General features: G+C 43.2%; 1 long non-coding RNA gene across 2 annotated transcripts; it reads left to right on the top strand.

Moving 5' to 3' along the window:
* The first annotated feature begins 6,125 nt into the window (after positions 1 to 6,125).
* On the top strand, positions 6,126 to 16,147 carry LOC140582676 (uncharacterized). 2 transcript variants are annotated; one of them, XR_011985485.1, is made up of 5 exons: positions 6,126 to 6,181; positions 9,771 to 9,933; positions 11,351 to 11,586; positions 11,671 to 11,810; positions 15,974 to 16,147. It is a non-coding gene; the product is annotated as an uncharacterized lncRNA (long non-coding RNA). The 2 variants fall into 2 exon arrangements; XR_011985486.1 differs by lacking the exon at positions 11,351 to 11,586.
* The last annotated feature ends 552 nt before the right edge of the window (positions 16,148 to 16,699 follow it).

Genomic DNA, 16,699 nt, shown 5'->3' with positions numbered 1-16,699 from the left:
TATATTAGGAAAACTGTCCTGATGAAGAACCGACTCAGGTGGGCTTAACTTTTTGGATTTCACTACCTTGAATAACACATTCAAAATTAATTGGGCTAAACATTTTCTTAAAAATCCTGCTTCTATCTGGAACCTATTATATTTATATTTAACATTAACATTATATTTTCTCTCGTTTTGGTGGCTTTAACTTTATCTTAAATTGTAATTACAATGTTGAGAAACTCCCTGTAAAACTTTCATCCTTCCATAAGCAGGTCCTCTTAGCGTGGACCCTCATTTATAAACACAACTTCTCATCACATAAATACCTCATCTGGAACAACAAAGACCTTTTATATAAAAATACATCACTGTTCCTTGAATCATGGGTTCAAAATGGTATCCTCTTGGTGGCCCAGCTAATTAACAAAGAGGGACAACTACTCACGTTCAAGGAATTCCTTTCATTATACAATTTTCCAGTTAGTCCCCGGGAATTTTCAATGGTGCTTGGGGCCATACCCTCAGGGACGTTAATGCTGTATAAAAACATTGACAGCTCTCTATCTACTTCAGTCGCCCTCCCTGACCCAACTGAGTCAATAGTGGGAAAAATCTGTCTTTCACAGGAGCTTAGTAATAGCAATAAGAGAGTGCGCAGTTTGTTCCAAAGGGATATCGTCTCTCTCCCATATGTAACTTCTTATTGGAACCGTTATGTTCCAGATATCAGCTGGAAAACAGTCTGGATGATCCCCCATAAATATTTAATTGTAAATAAGGTGAAGGAAGTGTCATTTAAAGTTCTCCATAAATGTTATTCAGCTAAGCACTATATGGTAAAATTTAAAAGAGAAATAAGTATTAACTGCAGTTTTTGTGGGGATCATCCAGAAACTGTAACTCATCTCTTCTGGTATTGCTCTTTCATACAGAGATTTTGGAAGGAATTTAGCAGGTTTGTTGTGAACCATATTTTAAGGGACTTTTCCTTACGGTGGGAGAATGTCTTATTTTGTTTCTTGAAGATCCCCAAAAAGAATAATAAATGTTTTTTTATAATAAATTTGTTAATTCTTCTGGGAATTTTTTTTTATCCACAAATGTAAATTTATTAATAAAATACCCATCTTTTCTTTATTTCCTTAAGGATGTGGAGTTGTATATAAAATCAATATCAGACTCTACTAACCTAAAGGCTCTCAAAACGATTTATATATGTAAATCTTTGCGCTTATTTGTATAATTAACACCCTTGGCTGTTTATATTACTGTATTCTGTTGTATACTTCATCTGTTTATATGCTGTATACTTACTGTTTGCTTTAAAAAAAACAAAAAAAAACAAACGCACCATTAGAGCCTGTCACTTACCAGCCAATCAAAAAAAAGGGCCTACACAATAGCCAATCAGAAAACAGTACTATTGTATCTGGGTAAAATGCAACACAACAACCAATGAAAAGGCATCGTGTGGAATGTCACTCTTGCCTGTCTTCAAAACTTGAGAGCCCTGGTTTCGTTCGGGTATGTTTGTACTTGTTTAAAATCCACCTGCTCTTGGCTTTTCTTTCTTTTAAAAATAACACTAAAGTTTTTCTTCTTCTTCTTTAAGCATTTTGGTTAAATACAAGTTTACGTGCTTTCTTCTTTTAAAATACACCAGTGTCTCGTTATCCAATAAATGCTTTTGTTGGATGGCTTTTACACATACTTCTATTGCTACATCGTTAATTGCTTGAAATTCACTTAATAAAAGATTATCTACAATAACAGCCAATCCGTTTTCTATACACATTCTTTTACAGACAGTGTATTAAGTAAGAATGCAATTTCAAAAATGTTCACTTTTTCAACAGAGGCAGGTCCTTGTGTTGCAAAAAGAACCCATAGATGTCTTGAATCAACTTTCTAAACATGTCCCTTCATAGACGGAGAAACTTCCTTCATCAGTATTTGAACACACTCACAGATGATAGTCATCAGTTTTAACTTCTCTAAACAATGTGGTCTTTTGTAGGCTTGATGCATATTCACAACAGGCTGGTGGATCCACTATGCAGCATGAAGGGCCAGAGAAATTAAGGCACCATCCCCAGACCCAGCACCAGGATCTAACCGATGCAACCTGAGATGAGACTCTGCTTAATTGCCAAAAATCCTGTTGTATAATGTAATTACAGTGAAGACCAGTGCCGAAGTCAGCGCCACCTTCTTTTTTGGAATTTAAATGCATCTCCAAGGGCTTCATGCTAAAGACGGATCTATACTTCTGCACTTAGCCATCTCTCCGATTTAACTCTCCCTGCCGGCCCCTGGAGGATGGGCTCCCCCTTTGAGTCTGGTCCCTCCCAAGGTTTCTTCCTTCTCGGGAGTTTTTCCTTACCACTGTCGCCTATGGCTTACTCACTGGGGGCTTTGGGTGGGGATGCTGTAAAGCGCTTTGAGACGATGTCATGTTGTCATAACGCACTATACAAAAATAAATTTGCTTGTAAACCTACACCGTTGGTACAGCATAGGTTGGGTATAGCTGCATAACGTATGCCATAGCCATTTGGCCATGACGTAAACTCGCTGTAGACTTGACATGGAAGTATAAATCAGCCTGGGCAGTTCCAGAAGTCTGCTTCCTAGTCTATGTTCTAGTCTCATATATATATTTTGGGAGGCTGCACACTTGAGGATAGAGACTGAGCCCTACTAATGTGCTCAGGTGACCTTGGTCAGTCCTGCTCACTAATGCTGTGCATTGCACTGGTGCTGCTCGAACAAATTATTGCACATTCCCTGCCTTTCACAATGTGATGTGTAAAGGCAGTGCTATAAGAGCGTGCTTCATCTACCAGAAGCCATCTCCAGCAAACATGTATCCCCTCAGAGTTTTTATAATGACACAATGCTCTGTGAGGTTGATTACATTTTTTACAACACTTGGAACAGTACTCTGAGGTACTCTTTGGAATTTGTCGCTCTCCAGGCAGGTCACAGTACAGTATAGTACTGGGTGTGACTGGATCTGTTTTGCATCCTCAGAATTGATGTTAAACTCATAAATGAAATGCAGCAGTTACAAATGGACACTCGTGTTTTAATCTCCAGATGAAATATATGTAGTTTAACACTGCAAATAGTTGGACCATAGAATATTGGACATTACCTGAAGCAATTCATGGCTGTTACCTTGAGTACTGTTACTCTTTATGTCAATTTACACTCCATGGTTCATAAAATGACATGCCAAGTTATTTTTAAATGAAAAAGAATGATATTTAATAAACATGCTACGCTGCATGCTGTTAATTTTAGCAGTAGGATTATGATTGTTGGGATAGTTTTAGTCTGATAGATATCAATTGGGCAGTTAACCAAATAAAATGGGCTTTTGCTAGTTAGGTTGTAAACTAATGGAAAAAATTAAGGTGAATCAGCAATGTATGGTTGTGTTATGACATGTATGGAAGGTTTAAGGTTTAGATCATTGAGTTTATAATGGTCAGGAAGAGATGATTTATCTAATGGCTACAGCTGGAAAAGCTCAAAACCATAGTACATCAACTGAAAGAAAGGAACATAAATGAAAAAAAAAATACTACTGTAAATGCAAATGTCTCTTAAAGACAAGAGAAAGAAGTTTGCAAGTGGTGCACCAAAATACTATAGAGGGCCATAGTCTTGTAGATTGTTAAATGTACTTGTCACCTAAAAGCCACGTGTGAAACAATGTCTCAAGTGAGAGCCCATAACTGACATTTCTTATCACAACCATCTGTTTCCAGTATCTCATCAACCTCCAGTGTCATATTTATAGACATGAATTTCACCTATGTGTTAAAAAAACAACACAGAACTTGAAAGTACCTATGAGTTCTCACACAACATCTGCAATTAAAACAGAAATGTAAATTTATGAATACAAACGTTAATAATGCATGAGGTGAAATGTTCATTAAAAAGCATAGAGCAAAAACATGCACAAAAAATACACAAAATAAATACAGAAAAAAAGTAACCACCTAAGATTTATACCTAAGGTAAAGACCAACATTTACCCATTTATAAAACTGGGTATTCTGAAATCAAATACCTTTTTTTGTTCTGTGTAGACTTTTCTTCTTAAATTGGCACATTTAGTAGCAGCTTAATTGCACCCTAAATACATGCCATTTGTAAGTGAAAAATATGGGGCCACATCTCTAAAACTCAGGTCTCCTGGAGGGGTCATTTAAAGTGTTTCTCTGAAACTCAGGGCTGCCCAGGGACCACCCAGAAAGCTATCACTCCTACATGTGGAACAACTTCAACTCAAGCACATCGACATTGAGCCGGCCAACGCCCACATTCTGGACGGCAACGCGGCTGATCTGCAGGCTGAGTGTGAGGCCTTTGAGCAGGAAATAGCAGCCGCTGGGGGCATCGCCCTTTCGCCGGTGGTGAGTTTAGAGCTGAGTCGTCATGCACAGCATGTATGTAGCTAAACACCGCTCACTTTAGTTCCTATCTGGGACTACGGTGCCATTTCTGGATCGAATGCACTCCTTGCGGTGTCTTGCCATATGAAATCTGCAAAAATTTGTTGGTTATCTTCCATATTGGAATCTTGAAGATATTTTTGATGTATATTGCTAAATACCGTTCACTAGTACCTACAGCTATTAAATGTAATTAAATAATGCGGTCCAACTCATTTAACAGCTGTAATATACATTAATGACAAATATTACATAATAATAACAAACATTATAATGGTATAATCATGTAATGTTTGTTATTAATGTATATTAAAGCTGGTAAGGGATGGTAGGATGTTAAGGTGTACTTGCATGCTGCTTATGAATGTTTTGTAAATGCATAATGAATGCATTATGAAAGTGCACTTTATGTAAGTTTACCAAATAAATATTCTCTCAAGTTAAATCAAAACAACAAGTATCCATTAAGGCACACACACAAAAAAAATGTACCTTCAAACACTGGTTTATCTGTTTCTGCCATAACCACGCACACATGTGTATTGGTGCAGCTTCATCTGCCCCTTTCCGAATGTTGCTCAGGGGAAACATACAAAGGCACAAAAAGGTTACTCATTTGCTGTATTCATTTGGAATGTACAGACCCGTGCAGAAACATTTCAGTATGAATATGTAAAGGTCCCCACAATGGCTTTGACTGTTTTGACTGTATGTATAGGTTAATATAAAAAATAATATTCAAAAAAAGCTGTGGTTTAACAAGAAAAAGTTCTGTAAACCGCCATTAAATGCTCTCTTAATTTCAGGGGCAGTATTTGTTCAGTGGGTTAGAACTTTTGCCTGCAATTGGATGGCTGCTGGTTCAAAGCCTGTTTTCAGCAAAATGATTTTGCCACTGGGCCCTTAAAACAACTGCTGTTTTACAATGACCCTATCCTGAATTATTAGCAGTTATTTGTTAAGCAATATGAAAATATGTTTAAAGAAAACCATATGAAAAATATGCAAGATAAACATATAGATGACACCACCAGATTACATGCATCAGTAGTTTGGAGGAATATTTACTGTGTTGGAGTTTGTAGAAACATACACATACACCCCAAAATCCAATCATTTATCCTTTATTTGTGCTCCCTGAAATATACAACAAAAATGTATCCATATCACTGGCTGTTTCACAACATAAATTTCTGAAAAAAATGCATGTGCTACGTTGACTCAGAAGTGGCCTTTCACCTTATAGGGTCTGCAGTACAATGAGAGATCTCTATTACGATAAGTGTTTTTAGCTATGGGAACCATGTGAGCTGGCCTTCCTAGATTCCCATGAACTGGTTTAAGTGTTTCACCAAATCTGACCCCATGAAAAACGTATGCTTATCACTGTTGCCTGCTAACACTTTGAACAGTTATTGTTAATGACTTTTAGATTTCATCGGCAAATATAATGTAGTCATTATTTCCTAAGCTTTAGTAAACAGAGTAGTAAGTTTAGAAAAGCTAACTGACATAAGGAAAAGGAACATGAAGTGAGAGATGCTTAGAAAAGCCATATAGCATGTACACCTAAAAATGTGACATATCTGAGCACTAACCAATCAGATAATTGGGGTGTGGCTTGGCTTCATTATATACACCTGACAGTGATCATATTTCCTAACGGTTTCACGCAGGAGAGAAATCGACAATGATTTTGATCCTTTTGTTGTTGTTGGGGTTTGCAGGTAAGAATTCTTTAACATTGTTCTAATGTCTTTTCATAGTTACCCCATTGACAGTGCAGTCCTGAATCATACACACTGTAACCAATCCTGTAGTATAAAAGTCTTTTTTCAAGGTCTAAATCTCATATTTCATATATTCATTGTTCTTTTGTTGGAGGACTTCATACCTGTTTCCAACAAGAATAAATCTAGGAAATTGCAACCTAGGTGGTTTACTAGGGAAATAAAGTATAAAGTAAGGAGGAAAAGGGCTTTGTTCCAGAGATGGAAAATAACTGATGATGACAGAATAAAGCAAGAGTATCTAAATCTACAGGCTGAGTTAAAAAATGATATTAGACAAGCTAAAAGGAATGTCGAAAGGAAGATCGCATTGGAGGCTAAGGATGACGTTAAAAGTTTCTTCCAGTATTTTAACTCTAAAAGAGCTCTAAAAGCTGAAATTACTAATCTGCAGGATAGTAAGGGTCTTATAATTGAAAATGACATTGATATAGTAAATGAGTTCAATGATAGTTTTGCACGGGTATTCACTGTTGAGGACACTAGTAACTTACCAGTTCTTATTACTAATCCAGCATCGTCTATAACTAATATATATATAACTGAAGCTGATGTTTTGCAAAGCCTAGCTAAGCTCAAAATAAATAAATCACAGGGCCCGGATGGCATCTTACCTATAGTGTTAAAAGAGATGAGGGATATTATTTGCCGACCTTTAATTTTACTGTTTCTTATCTGAAGGTGTGGTACCTTCTGATTGGAAGCATGCCAACATAACGCCCATTTTCAAAAAAGGGGATGGAAGTAATTTGTCAAACTATAGGCTAATCAGTCTAACTTGTATAACTGGTAAAGTTATGGAGGCTAAAATCAAAGAGAAAATGGTAGATTACCTGGACTCAAATAACATTTTGAGGGATAGCCAGCATGGATTTAGGAGAGGTAGATCCTGTTTAAGGAAGCTCCTGTTTTTTGAGGAAGCTACTCAGGAAGTCGATGATAAGAAGGCCTATGATGTCATCTACTTAGATTTCCAAAAGGCTTTTGATGTTGTCCCCCACAAGAGGCTCTTACTTAAACTCAAAGCGACAGGTATTTTAGGAACTGTAGCAACCTGGATTGATAACTGGTTAACAGATAGGAAGCAGCAAGTAGTTATAAGAGGCACAATGTCACAGTGGGCCTGCGTTCATAGTGGGGTACCGCAGGGTTCAATTTTAGGACCACTATTGTTCCTAATTTACATAAATGATATAGACACCAATATATACAGTAAACTGGTGAAATTTGCAGATGACACCAAGGTGGGTGGTGTAGCAGATACTGAACTAGCGGCTCAGCAGCTACAACGGGATCTTGATTTAATTAGTGACTGGGCCGATACCTGGCAGATGAAATTTAACATAGACAAATGTAAGAATGATTCCTGGTCTTAGAGGAATGTCATATGAGGAAAGGTTAGTTGAGCTAAATCTGTTCAGCCTCAAGCAAAGGAGACTGAGGGGGGACATGATCCAGATCTATAAGATTCTCACAGGTTTGGATGCTGTTCAACCAAATAGTTACTTCAGCATTAGTTCAAATACAAGAACTCGTGGCGATAGGTGGAAATTAGCGGGAGAACATTTCAAACTGGATTTAAGGAAGCACTTCTTTACACAGTGTGTAGTCAGAGTATGGAATAGTCTTCCTGTTAACGTAGTGCAAGCTGAATCCTTGGGTTCCTTTAAATCAGAGCTAGATAAGATTTTAACATCTCTGAGCTATTAGTTAAGTTCTCCCCAAGCGAGCTTGATGGGCTGAATGGTCTCCTCTCGTTTGTATAGTTCTTATGTTCTTATGAGTGTGTAAGTTTACATGAATCATTCTCATGTAATTTATTGGTGCAGCCTTCTCCCACAACTAGAGGACCATGTGACCACACAAAGACAGGATAAAGAGGAGAAATTACTGTTTGACTAAGCTTTAGAATGGACAATTTGTGTAACCTAAGAGTTTTTTAAAGGTGCTATGACTGTTTCTGTCAGACATGTTTATCCCAGAATCAGAGCCACCATCCTGTCATTGTCTTGCAGTACAGCGTCTAGAATTTGCAGAGGATGTCTGTGTTACAGTTTTTCTCGATTGCTTAAACACACTTCTTGAAACTATGCCTCGTATTCTCAAAACAGTAAACACAAATCCATAACGTCTCACCCAATTTCCCAAACATCGTATTTTCAGGTCAAAATGAAGCTCTACACTCAAAACTATTCACTGTTGCTGAAAAACCAAACTTTGCCCACAGACATCACACACAAGGCCTCAAAACACACACACTACAACATAGTCTTACACATTGGTGTAAAAAATTAAAAACAATATTGCCAAAACTGGCAAGTTATGTTGCTTGTGGTTCTTCCCCTCAAAAATCTTTTCACATGATGAACACAAAAGACGCAACCAATGTATATACAGTGACACATTTTTATTCATGTACTATACAGTACAACACACACCAAAAACATTATTCCACCTCAGCATCCTGTCTTTGGTCTGGATCAGGCCAGAGAATCTCATCCACATCACAGGCTATATTGGCCCTAGCCAGGCAGCGGGGGTAAAATCCTCATGCATGCCTGATCCACCCCTGGCATGCATCTACTGATATGTCTAGGCAGACTTCTTCCATGGCCTGGAGGAGGTGAACACGGACATAAGGTTCTGTCGTACACTTTCCACCGCCATGCCGAAAATAACTCCTCTATCGGGTTTAGAAAGGGAGAGTATGCAGGCAGAAAGATGTTAGAAAACCTTGGGTTATTGGTAAACCAGTCATGAACCAGAGCAGCGCGATGGAAGCTGACGTTATCCAGCCTCACTACAACAACGTAGTGAGGCTGCTCTGGCTGTGTTGGTTCCCTGTAGTCCAGCTGGAACATATGTTGTCTTAGACCATCAAGAAAAGCAAGGAGAAGCATAGTGTTATAGGGTCCTAGAATGGCATGGCGGTGGAGTACCCCTCGTTGGCTGATGGCTGCGCACATAGTGACATTCCCTCCACGCTGACTAGGGACATTTACAATAGCCCGATGGCCAATTATGTTCCTCCACCTCCTCCTCCCTGATGTCCTGGACCTCCTTCTACTCCTCTTCCTCGACCTCCTCCTTTGCATCTCTTTGGATCCATTGTTTCAAACCTGAATGAGCTGACTTTGGCCCTTTTATCTATCCATCAAAGTTTCTGATTGGTGTGTGATAAATTTTGACTCCTAGTGTTTCCACTTGGTTAATTGTGTGCTAACTGAGCTTAAACTCTGCTGACTTAAGTTAACATTATTGAATGCTAGTGCTTTCTAAATGACCACATGGTGTAAGCACTGAAAAATTTAGGGATTTGTGTGTAGAGTTTTGCAGTAACAGTTCACCAAATCTGACTCATGTGTTAAAGCAGGGGAATAGTGTTTATAGTTCAGGGAAATGGGTGTGCTTTTTGAAAAATAGCATTATGGTTTTGAAATTTTAGTTCAAAAGATTGGTTATAGTGTTTTAGCAATTGAGAAAAACTGTAATAGGGGCATTCATGTATTTTGTTTTATAATTTCAGTGCACACCTCCCCAAACAAGATTTCATCCTGGATCTATGGAGGGAAAGACTGTAAAAACAATGAAGCCCAGTATTATGTTGGTGTGAAGAGTGATGATGGCTGGTGTGGTGGCTCCCTCCTCAGTGATACTTGGGTACTGACCGCTGCTCACTGTAACGGCTCGTAAGTTCTGTAATATCCACCCTCCACTCCCCCCCCCCCCCTCCTCGTTCCTTTTTGTCAGCCATACAATGTTATGAAGCATTTTCCAGCATATGACACTGAGGCCAATTTGTAAATCTGACAGTAACCTGACATGTGACATTTTATATACTATACTGTCACTCGTAATAGCTTAAGGTCATGCTTTGCTTGCGGTTCAAGATCTTGCACTTGAACTTATGGTCAGGACATTCTCTTGAGTGGTTTCAGATATACAGTACTGTGCAGAAGTCTTAGGACAGGCAAAGAAAATGATGTTTAGATTATCCTCGTGTTGGAGTAAAACTATGATATTATGCCTGTCAAAGTGTGTCAGCGTAGCCATTTCAGAACCTCTGCTAAAATCACCCCAGTATTTGCAGCGACCGTCCAGTGCAGCCTTGTATTTTTTGACTTGGCCACTAGCACACCTCATACAGCTAGTCAATCTGTCACTGACTTTTTAAACCAATTTATTAAATTATTTAATTGAGCTGTTGGTGAAATTGAACAAAATCATGGAACGGCTGAGGTGCCCCTGAGGAGAAGTTTGGGAACTGAAGCGGTGTTCATCTAGCCATCCAACTAGATATCAGTAACTTTTTAGAAAGCAGAAGACATTATTACTAGTTTTTATTGTGTTACTCTTAATTTGCACATGTTCTAATGTTAAGTTGTGTTTTTTGTTTTAAGCCAAAGTACACTTGCTACCCAGATAAACAGCTTTAAACATTTCTTTGGACTGCCTAAGACTTTTGCACAGTACTGTAGTATCACAGTTGTCTTTAGAACATAGTTTCAAGCTCTGTACGATGGTGTAGTAATACGTTCAAATAGTTTTGATGTTAGTCTTTTGCTACTTCAGTGGGGTCCAAAACCTGAGAGCACTGGTGGAAGTGTTTCTATTTTGTTTTGTTTTCTAAATAAATATGATAATATTCATTCCAAATTATATTACCAGCATAATAATTTGATTGGTTGAATCATTGAAAAAATGTACATGAATTTCAGAATTTCTTAGTATTTGATACGCTCTAATGACAGATTGCACTTGAGATGGCAATGACTCTGCAAGTTTGGGTAAAACCTGATGATCCATGTCATCCCAGCATGATTCCAAAGAGCATATTGTGATTTTACTGAATATTTGATGGTACTGAAATGCCCCATAGATGTTCAATGAGGGTGAGGTCATTGCTGCCCAAAATCTCAAACTTGGTCTCATCAGTAGATGGGACTCATTTGCAGTGTGAAATGCTAGTATGTCTTTATTTATCTCCAGGACTATATGAAGGAAATTCTAGTTTTTCAATGTGGTCTCAGACTTTTGGACCCCACTGCGGGTGTATTTGTGTTATTTATATTTATACAGATATATCCATACATACTTTTTTTCCAGAAATATAACAGTCCTCATTGGATACCGTGACAAAGCGGTAGGACCATCAAAAACAATTCCTGTTAAAACTGTTTACTTCCCACCTGATGATCCAAACATGGAGAATGATATTATGTTGCTTCAACTGAGTCAGGCCGCTTTGAAAGTGCAGCCTGTTCATCTCCCAACTGGATGTAACCCCAGTAACCTTCCCCCAGGAAAAACAGACCTCCGTGTTGCTGGCATGGGTTCACTGAGTAAGAAAAAGTACACAATGCATAAAGATGCCATTCGCAGTTTGGCAGGTTTAAAGCAAAATGTCTCTTTCACTTATTTTGCAGGATTCTGGAGAGGATTTCCTAAACATTTGCAGTGTGTGAATCTTCAAGTGAGGAACTGTACATTTTTAGGATTTAACATTTTTGACAAACAACCTGGTGATGTCTTCTGTGCTGGGGACCGGAATCACCAAACTGGACCCGTAAGTCTTGTTATTACGCTGGATGTTATGAGTGGCAGTATAGTACATAAAATCTTAAGAAGATCTGATTTATTTTTTACTGTCAGGTTTACAAATTGGCCTGAGTTTCATATATATATATATATATATATATATATATATATATATATATATATATACACTGTATATGTGTGTGTGTGTGTGTCATGAGTGATCAGGCAAAACACATTTCATGTATTTTTAATGGGCTTCACAGAACATCACAATCATTAAACAAAGCATAGCAATAAAGGAAATAATGGCATGGTCCCTGTTCAAAAGTTTGCATACCCTTAGTTCTTAATGGTGAGTATTACCCACTTTAGTATCAATGATGGCTTGCAGTCTTTTGTGATGGCTATGCAAGAGCCCCTTGATTTTCTCAGGTGGTAACGCTGGCCATTCTTCTTGTCAAAAGTCTCCAGGTCCCATAAATTCTTGGGTTGTCTTGCATGAACTGGATGTTTGAGATCTTCCTGATGCACGATTGTATCGGCCAGCCATCGGTTAAAAATGAGCCGATAATTACTGCCGATAAATCCCTTTAAAATGCTGACCTATGTTGCTTTGCACTAAACAGTTAGAATAATGTCTGCTGTGTGGATTTATTTTAATGTCGTTAGAGATGCATTTTGCAGATATTGCTAAAGGATCTACTCATAAAAATTTCAACACAAATTTGATTGCTCACCTTAAGGCGGGAAAGTGGAGAGTATGAAGAGTTTCTGAAAAACAAATGCATTCTAATTAAGGCTGCAAAAACACTAGTTTGTCAGTAACATAAGCGTTTGATTGCACTTGATCAGTCCTTACTTGTTATAAAAATTATTAATATATCAGATACATTTATAAGTATACAGTTATAAAATACAGTGCTCTGGGACTGCATGCCAGAGTTGGTGTTTTCTTACCAAAAAATGTATATGTCACGTTCGGTGTCGGAGGCAAGCAGGGAAGCAGGAGCGCAAGCCAGGACTTCAGGTAAACTGGGTTTAATGAACTAAAACAGGCAAGCACGGACAGTCACGAGACAATACAATGCCGGATCTGGCAGACATGGGGAGACGCGGACTAATATACACAGGACTAGGTAAACGGAACAGGCAACAGGTGAGAACAATCAGGGCTGAACACGAGGTAATGAGGGGGGCATGGCACACATCGGGATCGTACGGAGCAGGGTGTGACAGAACCCCCCCCCAGAGGAGAGGCGACGGACGAGACGAACCGGGAAAACAGGACCTGGAAGACAAAAAGCAAAAACATCAACGAGGGACGGGGAACAGGACAGAAACACAAAACAAGAACAAGGACCAAACGAAAGACAGGACCTGACAGAGGACGGGGAACGCAGACAGACAGACCAAGAAGGGAGACACAGAAGGGGTGAAAGGCGGAACAAAAGGGCCAGGAGTGAACAAAGGAGGAACACAGGGACGAGGAGCAGAGACAGGCGGGACAGACGGGAACGGAGGAGGAACAAGGGGAGCACGAGGGAGCCCAGGCGGGCGACAGGCAGCGGCCGGAGGGGCCACAGGGGAGAGGGAGGAGGGAGCAGGAGGGGACCACCCAGGGGCCAAGGGAACGGGACGAGGGAGTGACAGAGGGGACACGGAGGGAGCAGGAGGGAACCCCAGTGAAGGCAAGCAGGAGGGGGAAGCCGCGGCAGGCGGAGGCGCAGCCGGAGCCGGCGAAGGCGCCGTCCGACGCTCAGCCGGAACAGGGGGGCCCGGAGGCGACCGACAAGGAGCCGGAGGCGCGACCGAGGACCGGCACTGCGGAACCAGGGGGGGACCCGGAGGCGACCGCCGACCCCGAGCCGGAGGAACCACAGGCGGCCCCGGAGCCCCAGCCAAGGCGAGCGAGGGCGAGCCAGGGGGCAGGGCGGGCGGGAACCGGGCCCCACGCCTATGGCCCCGGCCCTTTCGGGACACGGACAGGCGGGGTCCTAAGGGGCGTGGGCCCCTGCAGGGAGAGGGATCTGGGGTCCACAGGACGGTCCCCAAGGGATCCCACTCAAGGTCCCCCTCGGGGACAGGAGTCTGAGTCTTAGGCGGGGCCACGGGTGTGGCCAGTGCAGCAGACGGAGCCGCCGACGAGCAGGGCTGGACCGGCTGGACAGGCAAGCAGGGCTGGACAGGCGAGCTGCCAACCGGGGACGCCGCGGGCAGAGCAGCGGCAGCAGCCGGCGATGCAGCCGCGGGCATGGCCGCAGGCAGTGCAGCCAGAGGCCAGACGGGCAAGTCAGGTACGTGGCCAGCAGGGGGTGCTGCAGGCAGAGCGGGGACCACTGCAGGCGCCTCGGGCATACGGTCAGCAGGGGGCGCCTCAGCGGGCGCCGCCAGCACGCGACCAGCAGGGGGCGCTGCAGGCAGAGCAGGGGCCACTGCAGGCGCCTCGGCGGGCGCCACCAGCACGCGGCCAGCAGGGGGCGCCTCGGCGGGCGCCGCCATCACGTGGCCAGCAGGGGGCGCAACCGCGGCCACCTCAGGCAGTTTAGGCGCCGGCAGGCCAGGCGAGCAGGAGCAGGGCTGGCCGGGCAGGACAGGCAAGACGGGCAGTTCAGGTGCCGGCAGGACAGGCAAGATGGGCAGTTCAGGTGCCGGCAGGACAGGCAAGACGGGCAGTTCAGGTGCCGGCAGGACAGGTAAGACGGGTAGTTCAGGTGCCGGCAGGACGGGCGCCGCCATCACGCGGCCAGCAGGGGGCGCCGCAGCGGGCGCCGCCATCATGCGGCCAGCAGGGGGTGCCGCAGCGGCCAGTGCCGCAGGCAGAGCAGGCAGGACAGGCGGGTCAAGCAGGACAGGCGGGCAGGGCTGGCCGTACAGGACAGGCGAGACGGGCAGGTCAGGCGAATGGACAGCAGGAGCCGCCGCTGTCTGGGCAGGCGGGTCAGGCAGGACAGGCGGGTCAGGCAGGACAGGCGGTGCCGCTGGCAAAGCGGCAGAAGCTGCAGCAGGCAGGACAGCCGCGGGCAGATCGGCGGCGACAGCAGCAGGCAGCGCAGCCGCGGGCAGATCGGCGGCGACAGCAGCAGCAGGCGCTGCTGGTACGTCCGGAGCAGACGGGTCCAGGACTGCCCCTTTAAGGGTTCCAGAGACCCGGGGAATCGCGTCTCTCACCGGGCTGATCCCTTTTCCGTGCAGGCGTTCCGGCCGGTACGGATATGCCTCCCGCGGAGGCGGCATCTCACCGTGGACGCTGAGCAGGCGGGTAGCGGCGAAGTCATCCCAGGGGAGCGGTGAGCCCTCATGCTCCCTGGCTAACTCCCAGGCGGGGAGCAGAGTGCAAGCCCCCAGGAAGAGAGACGGAGCCTCTTCCTGCTGCACTCTTTGTTTGTTCCGCCTCTTGCCACTTGCAGCAGAAAGCGGAGCCACCGCGAACACTTCCTCCAGGCTCCGGGCGACGCGTTCGTCTCTCCGCCGCGTGAGCCGCTCACTCAGACGGCGTATGAGTTTGCGTGCCCGCTCGAGCGGGTACTGCTGTCCGGGCGGGCGCTCCTCCGTGAGGAGGTCCGCGCCCCGGGTGGCCAGCTCCAGGGCTACAGGATCCTCCAATACTTCGGGTTGGGAGCGCCAAAACACAAAGTCTTGCAGGAGACCGAGCCGGTGGTGCTCGGTCTCCCGCGTTGTGCTGTGGGGGAGATCCGGCATTCTGTCACGTTCGGTGTCGGAGGCAAGCAGGGAAGCAGGAGCGCAAGCCAGGACTTCAGGTAAACTGGGTTTAATGAACTAAAACAGGCAAGCACGGACAGTCACGAGACAATACAATGCCGGATCTGGCAGACATGGGGAGACGCGGACTAATATACACAGGACTAGGTAAACGGAACAGGCAACAGGTGAGAACAATCAGGGCTGAACACGAGGTAATGAGGGGGGCATGGCACACATCGGGATCGTACGGAGCAGGGTGTGACAGTATAGATACGTTTTCATATTTTTGGAATGTAATTTTTTTTTTATTTATTTTTATTTTTTGGGTGGAGTGTCTTTTTAAACTTATTTAAGCAGAACCTCCCAAACAATCAGTATTGGTGTAAGTTTTCAAAACAATCGGCTATCAGTATCGGCCAGAAATTTCCTTAGAAGGATTCCAGGTTAATATGTATGTGAATAATCTCATTAATATCCTTTCTTCCTTAGGGTGACTCTGGTGGTGGCCTGGTGTTCGATAACCACGGAACTCAGGAGGTATATGGACTGGTTCAGAGTGGACATGGCTACATTTGGTTTCGGGTGTTTAACTTACCATCCATATTCACAAATGTGTGTACCCACCTGGCCTGGATCAAAGGTATAACTCATCTTTAATTTTTTAAATGCAATAATAAACAATAAACCAAGCAAGGATATTAAGAGCATACCAAATCACTCTCTCTCCTTGTCATTTGTCTTCTTGTGTGTTCGCATTTTCTCCCTGGTGTTTACAGCTGCAGTGCAGGATTAAAACACTAAGGAGCACAAAACATCCTGCTCTCCTTGGCAAATATGTTAAGGTGAAGACAGTGATGTCACAGATCAGGATCTGGTTGACTGCTCTCCTTTAGCAGCCCATTAAACAGCTGCCCCTTGTGTCACAACCTGCTCTGCCCAACATCCCTCCTTATCTTGTTACTTTATGATGTGTCAATAATGTCTCATAAAATATTATTCAAACTAGGAAAGGGAGGGAGCTGTAGGAATGGCAGCATCGTATTCCCCAGGCAACTTTGTCTCTTGCTCCGCCCATCTAATCCATATTCATCCCACATTAACCAACCTGTACAATGGATCACCTGGAAATGTGAAAGTTAAAAGTTGTGTTTTTACCTAAATGCTCAGTCCTGGATCTGAAACTATACCTATAAAATTCATTGCACCTTCCACTTA

The sequence above is a fragment of the Paramormyrops kingsleyae genome, chromosome 25, assembly GCF_048594095.1.
Source record: "Paramormyrops kingsleyae isolate MSU_618 chromosome 25, PKINGS_0.4, whole genome shotgun sequence".
NCBI classification, from domain to species: Eukaryota; Metazoa; Chordata; class Actinopteri; order Osteoglossiformes; family Mormyridae; genus Paramormyrops; species Paramormyrops kingsleyae.
This window is presented reverse-complemented; position numbering and strand designations above follow the sequence as displayed.